The sequence below is a fragment of the Macaca thibetana genome, chromosome X (assembly GCF_024542745.1).
Source record: "Macaca thibetana thibetana isolate TM-01 chromosome X, ASM2454274v1, whole genome shotgun sequence".
Taxonomy (NCBI): Eukaryota; Metazoa; Chordata; class Mammalia; order Primates; family Cercopithecidae; genus Macaca; species Macaca thibetana.
Window position 1 is genome coordinate 73,131,017 of NC_065598.1, and position 12,554 is coordinate 73,143,570.

A 12,554-nucleotide genomic window follows, 5' to 3' on the forward strand; every position below is an offset into this window, starting at 1 on the left:
CACCTAGGCTGGAGTGCAGTGGCATGGTCTTGGCTTACAGCGACCTCCACCTCCTGGATTCAAGCAATTCTCCCTGCCTCAGCCTCCTCAGTAACTGGGATTACAGGCACCTGTCACCACGCCCAGCTAATTTTTGTATTTTTTTGTAGAGACGGGATTTTGCCATGTTGGCCGGGCTGGTCTGGAGCTCCTGCCCTCAGGAGATCTGCCCACCTCAGACTACCAAAGTGCTGGGATTACAGGCATAAGCCACCATGCCCAGCCTACCCACCACCTAGATTCTACTACATTTGCTTCATCATATATCTATCCACTTCTCTATTCATTCTTTAAAATATTTTATTTTCTGTTGCACTTCAAAGAAAGTAACAGACATTAGTACACTTCACCAACAAACACTTCTCCATACATGTCATTAACTAGAGTTTAATGTATGTTTACAGTTTTTTGAGGTAAATGTACATACATTTACATCACAAACATTAAGGGAACATTTGCTAAACTCTGACAGATGCATTTACCTATGTAGCCCAAACACCTATCGAGACATACAACCTTATCATCATCACAGAAATCTCCCCTTTCCAGCCAATCCTGACTGGTCCATCACCCTCAGAGGCAACCACAAAAACAGATAGCAATTTGATCAGTGAGGATTATGACAGATCAAAAGGAAAGAAAAAAATGGCATTTGAGGCTAGCAGATGGAAAAGCTTATTGGAAGTAAACATTTTGTACAATAATGATAGGAGGTAACATTTGTTGAACAGTATTTGTCAGGCACTGATACGGTTTGAATCTGCATCCCTACCAAATCTCATGTCAAGTTGTAATCCCCACTATTGGAGGTGGGGACTGGGGATTGGATCATTGGAGATGGTTTCTCGTGAATGGTTTAGCACCATCTCCCTTGGTACTATACTGGTGAGATCTGCTCATTTAAAAGTGTATAACACCTCCCCCCTTCTCTTATTCGTTCCAGTCATGTAACATGCATGTACACCCTTTACCTTCCACTATAATAGTAAGTTTTCTGAGGCCTCCCCAGAAACCAAGCAGATGCTAGCATCATGCTTCCTGTAGAACCAATTAAACCTCTTTTCACTATAAATTACCCAGTCTCATGTATTTCTTTATAGCAGTGTAACAACAGACTAATACAGAAAATTGGTATCAAGGAGTAGGACATTGCTATAAAGACACCTGAAAATGTGGAGGCAACTTTGGAACTGGGTAACAAGCAGAGGTTGGAAGAGAGTAGAGGGCTCAGAAGAAAACAGAAAGATGAGGAAAAGTTTGGAACTTCTTAGAGACTAGTTGAATAGTTGTTAGCAAAATGCTGATAGTGATATGGACAGAGAAGGCCAGGCTAAAAAGGACTCAGATGAAAATGAGGAACGTATTGTGATCTGGAGCAAGTATCACTTTTGTTATGCCTTAGCAAAATACTTGACTGAATTGTGCTTCTGCCCTAGGAATCTGTGGAACTTAGAACTTGAGAGTGATGATTTAGGGTATCTGGAGGAAGAAATTTCTAAGCAACAAAAAGTTCAAGATGTGGCCTGGCTGCTTCTCACAGCCTACCTCATATGTATGAGCAAAGAAATGACCTAAAGTTAAATTTACATTTAAAGGAGAAGTAGAGCAAAAAATTTGGAGAATTTGCAGCCTAGCCATGTAGTAGAAAATAAAAGCCCATTTTCAGGGAAGGAATTCAAGCAGGCTCCAGAAATTTGTATAAGTAAAAAGGAGCCACCTGCCAATAGACAATACAATGGGAAAAAGGCCTCAAAGGCATTTAAGAGACCTTTGTGGCAGCCCTTCCCATAACAGGCCCAGAGATCTAGGACAATTGAATGGTTTCTTAGGCCAGGCCCAGAGCCTGTCTCAAGACACTGCTCCCTGCATCCCAACTGCTACAACTCTAGTTGTGGCTCAAAGGGAACCAGGTACACCTCATGTCACTGCTTCAGAGGGTGCAAGTCATAAGCCTTGGCTGCTTTCACATGGCGTTAGGCCTGCAGGTGCATGGAGTGCAAGAGTTGAGTCTTGGAATCCTCCACCTAGATTTCAGAGCATGTATGGAAAATCCCTAGTGTCCAGGCAGAAGCCTACTACAGGGGCAGAGCCATCATGGAGAACCTCTACAAGGGAAGTTCAGAGGGGTTGAAGCACCCACACAGAGTTCCCACTGGGGCACTGCCTAGTGAAGCTATGAGAAGAGAGTCACCATCCTCCAAACTCCAAAATAGTAGATCCACTGACAACTTGCACCCTGCTCCTGAAAAAGCCACAGGCACTCAATTCTAGTGCATGAGAGCAATGGTGGGGGCCGTACCCTGCAAAGCCACAAGATCTTGGGAGCCCACCCCTTTCATCAGTGTGCTCTGGATGTGGGACACGGAGTCAAAGGATATTGTTTTGGAGCTTTAAGATTTAATGACTGCCCTGTTGGGTTTCTGACTTGCACAGGGCCTGTAGCCCCTTTCTTTTGGTCGATTTCTTCATTTTGGAATGGAAGTATTTACCCAAACCTGTAACCCCACTGTATCTTGGAAGTAACTAACTCTTTTTTTTTTACTTTATTTTATTTTCACACTCATAGGTGGAAGGGACTAGCCTTGTCTCAGATGAGACTTTGGGCTTTGAACTTTTGAGTTAATGCCGAAATACGTTAAGATTTTGGGGGACTGTTGAGAAGGGATAATTGTATTTGCAACATGAGAAGGACATGAGATTTGAGTGGGGCAGTGGTGAAAAAATATAGTTTGAATCTGTGTCCTCAGCAAATTTCATGTCAAGTTGTAGGCCCCAATATCAGAGATGAAACCTCGTGGGACATAATTGGATCATGGGGGTGGGTTTCTCATGAATGGTTTAGCATCATCTCTCAGTACTGTTCTTACAACAGTGAGTGAGTTCTCATGAGATCTAATTATTTAAAATTGTGTAGCACCTCCACCCTCTCTCTTGCTTGCTCCTACTCTGGCTATGTGATGTGGGTGCTTTCCTATTACCCTCTGTCATGACTGTAACTTTCCCAGAAGCTGAGCAGATGCCAGTATCAGGATTCCTGTACAGCCTGAGTAACCATGAGCCAATTGTACCTCTTTTCTCTATAAATTATCCAATTTTAGCTATTGATAGCGGTGTAAGAATGGACTAATACAGGCACTGTGCTGCTTATATAAAGTAACTCAATTTTTTATCTTTATTACAACACTATAAATAAACACTATTAGTATCACATATGACAAATGAGAAAACTGAGTCACCACGAGGCAGTACCAGGATTTGAATACAGATCGTATGGAAAATGAGAAAGAAATGTGAGCCCTGATCTGTGAGGATCTTGAATAACAGAGTAAGGAACTTCAACTCTATCCTTCAGGTCATGGGAAATATTCAAAGATTTTGTAAATATAGAACACTGTAAAAAAGCAGTATTCATAAGCAAAAAAAAAAAATGAACTTCATTCTAAACTTGATACCTTATACAAAAAATAAACTCAAATTGGATCACACATTTAAATGTAAAATGTGGAACTATAAAACTTTTAGGAGATAACACAAGAGAAAGTATTCAGGACCTAGGGCTTTGCAAAGTGTTCTTGGACATGACACCAAAAGCATCAGCCATTAAATACACTGCTAAACTCTATTTCATCAAAATTTAAAACTTTCTGTGAATGATCCTATTAAGAAAATGAGAAGAAAAACCATATACTGGAGAAAATATTTGCAAACCACATATCTGGCAAAGGACCTGCATCCAGCATATATAAAGAAATTTCAAAACTCAACAGTAAAAAGTAATAATAATTCTATTATAATATGGGCAAAGAACATCAAGAGACACTTCACAAACATCACTAGCCATAAGACAAATGCGAATTGAAACCACAATGAGATATCACTTCACACCTATCAGAGTGGCTAAAATAAAAAATAATGACCACATCAACTGTTGGCAAAAATGTGGAGAAACTGAGTCCTTCAGATATCCTTTGGAGCAAGTAAAATTGTGCAGCCTCTCTGGAAAATAGTTTGATAGTTTAAATATGTAACTACCATTTAACTCAGCAATCACATTTCTGGATAATTATTCTAGAGAGAGGTAACCTGTTTTTCACAAAAGCCCAAGCAAAAATGTTCATAGAAGCTGTACTTGTAATAGCCAAAAGTAGGAAACAACCTAAACATCCTTCAGTGTTTGAACGGATAAGCAAACCGTGGTACATCCATACCATGAAATATTACTTAGCAGTGAAAATTAACAAACTAATACATGCAACAACTTGAATGGATCCCAAAGGCATAATACTGAGTGAAAAAAAAAAGGAAATCTCAAAAAGTCATATACTGTAGGATTACATTTGTATAACATTCTTTTTTAAAATATATATATACTCAGGGGGTACATGTGCATGCTTGCTAAGGGTATATGGTGTGAAGCTTATGTTTGGGCTTCTAATGATCCCATCACCTGTATAGTGAAAATAGTGTCCAATAGGAAGTGTTTAGTCCCTCCCCTCCTCATTCAATCCCTTCCCCCTTTTGGAATACCCAGTGCCTATTGATTCCATCATTATGACCAGGTGTGCCCAACTTTTAGCTCCCACTTAGAAGTGAGAATATTTGATATTTGGTATTCTCTTTATGCAATAACTCACTTAGAATGATGGCCACCACCTGCATCCTTGTTGCTGCAAAGGACATAATCTCTTTCTTTTCTATGGCTGCACAGTATTCCACGGTGTATATGTACCACATTTACTTTATCCAATACAGCATTGAGGAACACCTAGGTTGATTCCATGTTTTTGTTACTGTGAACTGTGCCGTAATAAACATAAGAGAGCAGGTGTCTTTTAAAATTTTCCCTTCAATATATACACAGTAATAGGTTTCCTGGGTCTGTTGGTGGTTATATTTTTTGATCTTTGATAAATCTTCAAACTGCTTTCCACGGTGGCTGAATTAATTAATTATAAAAACAGTGTATAAGCCTATTTTCTCTGCAGTCTCGTAAACATCTGTCATGCTTTGACTTTTTAATAATAGTCATTCAACTAGTATGAGATGGTATCTCACTGTGGTTTTGATTTGTATTTCTCTAATGATAAGTGATACTGAGATTTTTAAAATTATTTTTTACTATACTTGAAGTTCTGGGATACATGTACAGAATATGCAGGTTTTTTGCATAGGTATACACATGACATGGTGGCTTGCTGGACCCATCAACCTGTCATCTACATGAGGTATTTCTCCTAATGCAATCTGTCCCCTAGCCTCCCATTCCCTGCAAAGCCCCAGTGTGTAATGTTCCCCTGCCTGTGTCCATGTGTTCTCATTGTTCAACTCCCACTTATGAACAAGAACATGTGCTATTTGGTTTTCTGTTCTTGTGTTAGTTTGCTGAGAATGATGGTTTCCAGCTTCATCCATGTCCCTACAAAAAAACATGAACTCTTCCTTTTCTATGGCTGCATAGTATTGCATAGTAATGCATGGTGTATATGTGCCACATTTTCTTTATCAAGTCTATCGTTGATGGGCATTTGGGTTCATTCCAAGTCTTTGCTATTGTGAATAGTGCCGCAATAAACATATGTGTGCATGTGTCTTTATAGTAGAATGATTTATAATCCTTTGGGTATATACCCAGTAATGGGATTGCTGGATCAAATGGCATTTCTAATTCTAGAACCTTAAGGAATGGCCACATTGTCTTCCACAATGGTTGAACTAATTTACAACCCCACCAACAGTGTAAAAGTGTTCCTATTTCTCCACATTCTCTCCAGCATCTGTTGTTTCCTGACTTTTTAATGATCGTCATTCTAACTGGTGTGAGATGTTATCTTATTGTGGTTTTGTTTTGCATTTCTCTAATGACCAGTGATGATGAGCATTTTTTCATATGTCTCTTGTCTGCATAAATGTCTTCTTTTGAGAATTGCCTGTTCATATCCTTCACCCACTTTTTTTTTTTTTTTTTTTTTAATTTTTTTTATTTATTTATTTATTTATTTATTTTTAATTTATTTATTATTATTATACTTTAAGTTGTAGGGTACATGTGCATAACGTGCAGGTTTGTTACATATGTATACTTGTGCCTTGTTGCTGTGCTGCACCCATCAACTCGTCATTTACATCAGGTATAACTCCCAATGCAATCCCTCCCCCCTCCCCCCTCCCCCCTCCCCATGATAGGCCCCGGTGTGTGATGTTCCCCTTCCTGAGTCTGAGTGATCTCATTGTTCAGTTCCCACCTATGAGTGAGAACATGCGGTGTTTGGTTTTCTGTTCTTGTGATAGTTTGCTAAGAATGATGGTTTCCAGCTGCATCCATGTCCCTACAAAGGACACAAACTCATCCTTTTTGATGGCTGCATAGTATTCCATGGTGTATATGTGCCACATTTTCTTAATCCAGTCTGTCACTGATGGACATTTGGGTTGATTCCAAGTCTTTGCTATTGTGAATAGTGCCGCAATAAACATACGTGTGCATGTGTCTTTATAGTAGCATAATTTATAATCCTTTGGGTATATACCCAGTAATGGGATGGCTGGGTCATATGGTACATCTAGTTCTAGATCCTTGAGGAATCGCCATACTGTTTTCCATAATGGTTGAACTAGTTTACAATCCCACCAACAGTGTAAAAGTGTTCCTATTTCTCCGCATCCTCTCCAGCACCTGTTGTTTCCTGACTTTTTAATGATCGCCATTCTAACTGGTGTGAGATGGTATCTCATTGTGGTTTTGATTTGCATTTCTCTGATGGCCAGTGATGATGAGCATTTTTTCATGTGTCTGTTGGCTGTATGAATGTCTTCTTTTGAGAAATGTCTGTTCATATCCTTTGCCCACTTTTTGATGGGGTTGTTTGTTTTTTTCTTGTAAATTTGTTTGAGTTCTTTGTAGGTTCTGGATATTAGCCCTTTGTCAGATGAGTAGATTGCAAAAATTTTCTCCCATTCTGTAGGTTGCCTGTTCACTCTGATGGTAGTTTCTTTTGCTGTGCAGAAGCTCTTTAGTTTAATGAGATCCCATTTGTCAATTTTGGCTTTTGCTGCTGTTGCTTTTGGTGTTTTAGACATGAAGTCTTTGCCCATGCCTATGTCCTGAATGGTACTACCTAGGTTTTCCTCTAGGATTTTTATGGTATTAGGTCTAACATTTAAGTCTTTAATCCATCTTGAATTAATTTTCGTATAAGGAGTAAGGAAAGGATCCAGTTTCAGCTTTCTACTTACGGCTAGCCAATTTTCCCAGCACCATTTATTAAATAGGGAATCCTTTCCCCATTTCTTGTTTCTCTCAGGTTTGTCAAAGATCAGATGGCTGTAGATGTGTGGTATTATTTCTGAGGACTCTGTTCTGTTCCATTGGTCTATATCTCTGTTTTGGTACCAGTACCATGCTGTTTTGGTTACTGTAGCTTTGTAGTATAGTTTGAAGTCAGGTAGCGTGATGCCTCCAGCTTTGTTCTTTTGACTTAGGATTGTCTTGGAGATGCGGGCTCTTTTTTGGTTCCATATGAACTTTAAAGCAGTTTTTTTTCCAATTCCGTGAAGAAACTCGTTGGTAGCTTGATGGGGATGGCATTGAATCTATAAATAACCTTGGGCAGTATGGCCATTTTCACGATATTGATTCTTCCTATCCATGAGCATGGTATGTTCTTCCATTTGTTTGTGTCCTCTTTGATTTCACTGAGCAGTGGTTTGTAGTTCTCCTTGAAGAGGTCCTTTACATCCCTTGTAAGTTGAATTCCTAGGTATTTTATTCTCTTTGAAGCAATTGTGAATGGAAGTTCATTCCTGATTTGGCTCTCTGTTTGTCTGTTACTGGTGTATAAGAATGCTTGTGATTTTTGCACATTAATTTTGTATCCTGAGACTTTGCTGAAATTGCTTATCAGCTTAAGAAGATTTTGGGCTGAGACAATGGGGTTTTCTAAATATACAATCATGTCATCTGCAAAGAGGGACAATTTGACTTCTTCTTTTCCTAACTGAATACCCTTGATTTCTTTCTCTTGCCTAATTGCCCTAGCCAGAACTTCCAACACTATGTTGAATAGGAGTGGTGAGAGAGGGCATCCCTGTCTTGTGCCAGTTTTCAAAGGGAATTTTTTCCAGTTTTTTTGCCCATTCAGTATGATATTGGCTGTGGGTTTGTCATAGATAGCTCTTATTATTTTGAGGTACGTTCCACCAATACCGAATTTATTGAGCGTTTTTAGCATGAAGGGCTGTTGAATTTTGTCAAAAGCCTTTTCTGCATCTATTGAGATAATCATGTGGTTCTTGTCTTTGGTTCTGTTTATATGCTGGATTATGTTTATTGATTTGCGAATGTTGAACCAGCCTTGCATCCCAGGGATGAAGCCCACTTGATCATGGTGGATAAGCTTTTTGATGTGTTGCTGAACCCGGTTTGCCAGTATTTTATTGAGGATTTTTGCATCGATGTTCATCAGGGATATTGGTCTAAAATTCTCTTTTTTTTGTTGTGTCTCTGCCAGGCTTTGGTATCAGAATGATGTTGGCCTCATAAAATGAGTTAGGGAGGATTCCCTTTTTTTCTATTGATTGGAATAGTTTCAGAAGGAATGGTACCAACTCCTCCTTGTACCTCTGGTAGAATTCAGCTGTGAATCCATCTGGTCCTGGACTTTTTTTGGTTGGTAGGCTATTAATTATTGCCTCAATTTCAGAGCCTACTATTGGTCTATTCAGGGATTCAACTTCTTCCTGGTTTAGTCTTGGAAGAGTGTAAGTGTCCAGGAAATTATCCATTTCTTCTAGATTTTCCAGTTTATTTGCGTAGAGGTGTTTATAGTATTCTCTGATGGTAGTTTGTATTTCTGTGGGGTCGGTGGTGATATCCCCTTTATCATTTTTAATTGCGTAGATTTGATTCTTCTCTCTTTTCTTCTTTATTAGTCTGGCTAGTGGTCTGTCAATTTTGTTGATCTTTTCAAAAAACCAACTCCTAGATTCATTGATTTTTTGGAGAGTTTTTTGTGTCTCTATCTCCTTCAGTTCTGCTCTGATCTTAGTTATTTCTTGCCTTCTGCTAGCTTTCGAATGTGTTTGCTCTTGCTTCTCTAGCTCTTTTAATTGTGATGTTAGAGTGTCAATTTTAGATCTTTCCTGCTTTCTCTTGTGGGCATTTAGTGCTATAAATTTCCCTCTACACACTGCTTTAAATGTGTCCCAGAGATTCTGGTATGTTGTATCTTTGTTCTCATTGGTTTCAAAGAACATCTTTATTTCTGCCTTCATTTCGTTATGTACCCAGTAGTCATTCAGGAGCAGGTTGTTCAGTTTCCATGTAGTTGAGCGGTTTTGATTGAGTTTCTTAGTCCTGAGTTCTAGTTTGATTGCACTGTGGTCTGAGAGACAGTTTGTTATAATTTCTGTTCTTGTACATTTGCTGAGGAGTGCTTTACTTCCAATTACGTGGTCAATTTTGGAGTAAGTACGATGTGGTGCTGAGAAGAATGTATATTCTGTTGATTTGGGGTGGAGAGTTCTGTAGATGTCTATTAGGTCTGCTTGCTGCAGAGATGAGTTCAATTCCTGGATATCCTTGTTAACTTTCTGTCTCGTTGATCTGTCTAATGTTGACAGTGGAGTGTTGAAGTCTCCCATTATTATTGTATGGGAGTCTAAGTCTCTTTGTAAGTCTCTAAGGACTTGCTTTATGAATCTGGGTGCTCCTGTATTGGGTGCATATATATTTAGGATAGTTAGCTCTTCCTGTTGAATTGATCCCTTTACCATTATGTAATGGCCTTCTTTGTCTCTTTTGATCTTTGATGGTTTAAAGTCTGTTTTATCAGAGACTAGTATAGCAACCCCCGCTTTTTTTTGTTCTCCATTTGCTTGGTAAATCTTCCTCCATCCCTTTATTTTGAGCCTATGTATGTCTCTGCGTGTGAGATGGGTCTCCTGAATACAGCAGACTGATGGGTCTTGACTCTTTATCCAGTTTGCCAGTCTGTGTCTTTTAATTGGAGCATTTAGTCCATTTACATTTAAGGTTAAGATTGTTATGTGTGAACTTGATCCTGCCATTATGATATTAACTGGTTATTTTGGTCGTTAGTTGATGCAGTTTCTTCCTAGCCTCCATGGTCTTTACATTTTGGCATGTTTTTGCAATGGCTGGTACCGGTTGTTCCTTTCCATGTTGAGTGCTTCCTTCAGGATCTCTTGTAAGGCAGGCCTAGTGGTGACAAAATCTCTAAGCATTTGCTTATCTGTAAAGGATTTTATTTCTCCTTCACTTATGAAACTTAGTTTGGCTGGATATGAAATTCTGGGTTTAAAATTCTTTTCTTTAAGAATGTTGAATATTGGCCCCCACTCTCTTCTGGCTTGGAGAGTTTCTGCCGAGAGATCTGCTGTTAGTCTGATGGGCTTCCCTTTGTGGGTAACCCGACCTTTCTCTCTGGCTGCTCTTAAGATTTTTTCCTTCATTTCAACTTTGATGAATCTGGCAATTATGTGTCTTGGAGTTGCTCTTCTCGAGGAGTATCTTTGTGGCGTTCTCTGTATTTCCTGGATTTGAATGTTGGCCTGCCCTACTAGGTTGGGGAAGTTCTCCTGGATGATATCCTGAAGAGTGTTTTCCAACTTGGTTCCATTTTCCCCCTCACTTTCAGGCACCCCAATCAGACGTAGATTTGGTCTTTTTACATAATCCCATACTTCTTGCAGGCTTTGTTCATTTCTTTTTCTTCTTTTTTCTTTTGGTTTCTCTTCTCGCTTCATTTCATTCATTTGATCCTCAATCGCTGATACTCTTTCTTCCAGTTGATCGAGTCGGTTACTGAAGCTTGTGCATTTGTCACGTATTTCTCGTGTCATGGTTTTCATCTCTTTCATTTCGTTTAGGACCTTCTCTGCATTAATTACTCTAGCCATCAATTCTTCCACTTTTTTTTCAAGATTTTTAGTTTCTTTGCGCTGGGTACGTAATTCTTCCTTTAGCTCTGAGAAATTTGATGGACTGAAGCCTTCTTCTCTCATCTCGTCAAAGTCATTCTCCGTCCAGCTTTGATCCGTTGCTGGCGATGAGCTGCGCTCCTTTGCCGGGGGAGATGCGCCCTTATTTTTTGAATTTCCAGCTTTTCTGCCCTGCTTTTTCCCCATCTTTGTGGTTTTATCTGCCTCTGGTCTTTGATGATGGTGATGTACTGATGGGGTTTTGGTGTAGGTGTCCTTCCTGTTTGATAGTTGTCCTTCTAACAGTCAGGACCCTCAGCTGTAGGTCTGTTGGAGATTGCTTGAGGTCCACTCCAGACCCTATTTGCCTGTGTATCAGCAGCAGAGGCTGCAGAAGATAGAATATTTCTGAACAGCGAGTGTACCTGTCTGATTCTTGCTTTGGAAGCTTCCTCTCAGGGTTGTACTCCACCCTGTGAGGTGTGGGGTGTCAGACTGCCCCTAGTGGGGGATGTCTCCCAGTTAGGCTGCTCAGGGGTCAGGGACCCACTTGAGCAGGGAGTCTGTCCCTTCTCAGATCTCAACCTCCGTGTTGGGAGATCCACTGCTCTCTTCAAAGCTGTCAGACAGAGTCGTTTGCGTCTGCAGAGTTTTCTGCTGCTTTTGTTGTTGTATAGTTGTGCCCTGTCCCCAGAGGTGGAGTCTACAGAGACAGGCAGGTTTCCTTGAGCTGCTGTGAGCTCCACCCAGTTCGAGCTTCCCAGCGGCTATGTTTACCTACTTAAGCCTCCGCAATGGCGGGCGCCCCTCCCCCAGCCTCGCTGCTGCCTTGCCGGTAGATCACAGACTGCTGTGTTAGCAATGAGGGAGGCTCCGTGGGTGTGGGACCCTCCCGGCCAGGCGTGGGATATGATCTCCTGGTGTGCCTGTTTGCTTAAAGCGCAGTATTGGGGTGGGAGTTACCCGATTTTCCAGGTGTTGTGTGTCTCAGTTCCCCTGGCTAGGAAAAGGGATTCCCTTCCCCCTTGCGCTTCCCAGGTGAGGCAATGCCTCGCCCTGCTTCAGCTCTCGCTGGTCGGGCTGCAGCAGCTGACCAGCACCGATCGTCCGGCACTCCCCAGTGAGATGAACCCAGTACCTCAGTTGAAAATGCAGAAATCACCGGTCTTCTGTGTCGCTCGCGCTGGGAGTTGGAGACTGGAGCTGTTCCTATTCGGCCATCTTGCTCCGCCCCCCCCAGAAGCCCTTCACCCACTTTTTAATGAAGTTGTTTGGTTTGGTTTTTCTTGTAAATTTGTTTACATTTTTTATAGATTCCGGATATTAGCCCTTTGTCAGATGAGTAGATTGCAAAAATTTTCTCCCATTCTGTAGGTTGCCTGTTCACTCTCATGATAGTTTCTTTTGCTGTGCAGAAGCTCTTTAGTTTAATTAGATCCCATTTGTCTATTTTGGTTTTTGTTGCCATTGCATTTGGTGTTTTAGTCACGAAGTCTTTGCCCATGCCTATGTTCTGAATCGTATTGCCTAAGTTTTCTTCTAGGATTTTTATGGTTTTAGGTCTTACATTTAAGTCT

The 12,554-nt window shown here is 40.5% G+C and overlaps 1 protein-coding gene across 10 annotated transcripts in view; it reads left to right on the top strand.

The window, feature by feature from the left end:
* Window positions 1–12,554, top strand: part of LOC126946324 (cytochrome c oxidase subunit 7B, mitochondrial) — a 1,159,743-nt gene that overhangs the window by 420,912 nt on the left and 726,277 nt on the right. The window lies entirely within an intron of this gene.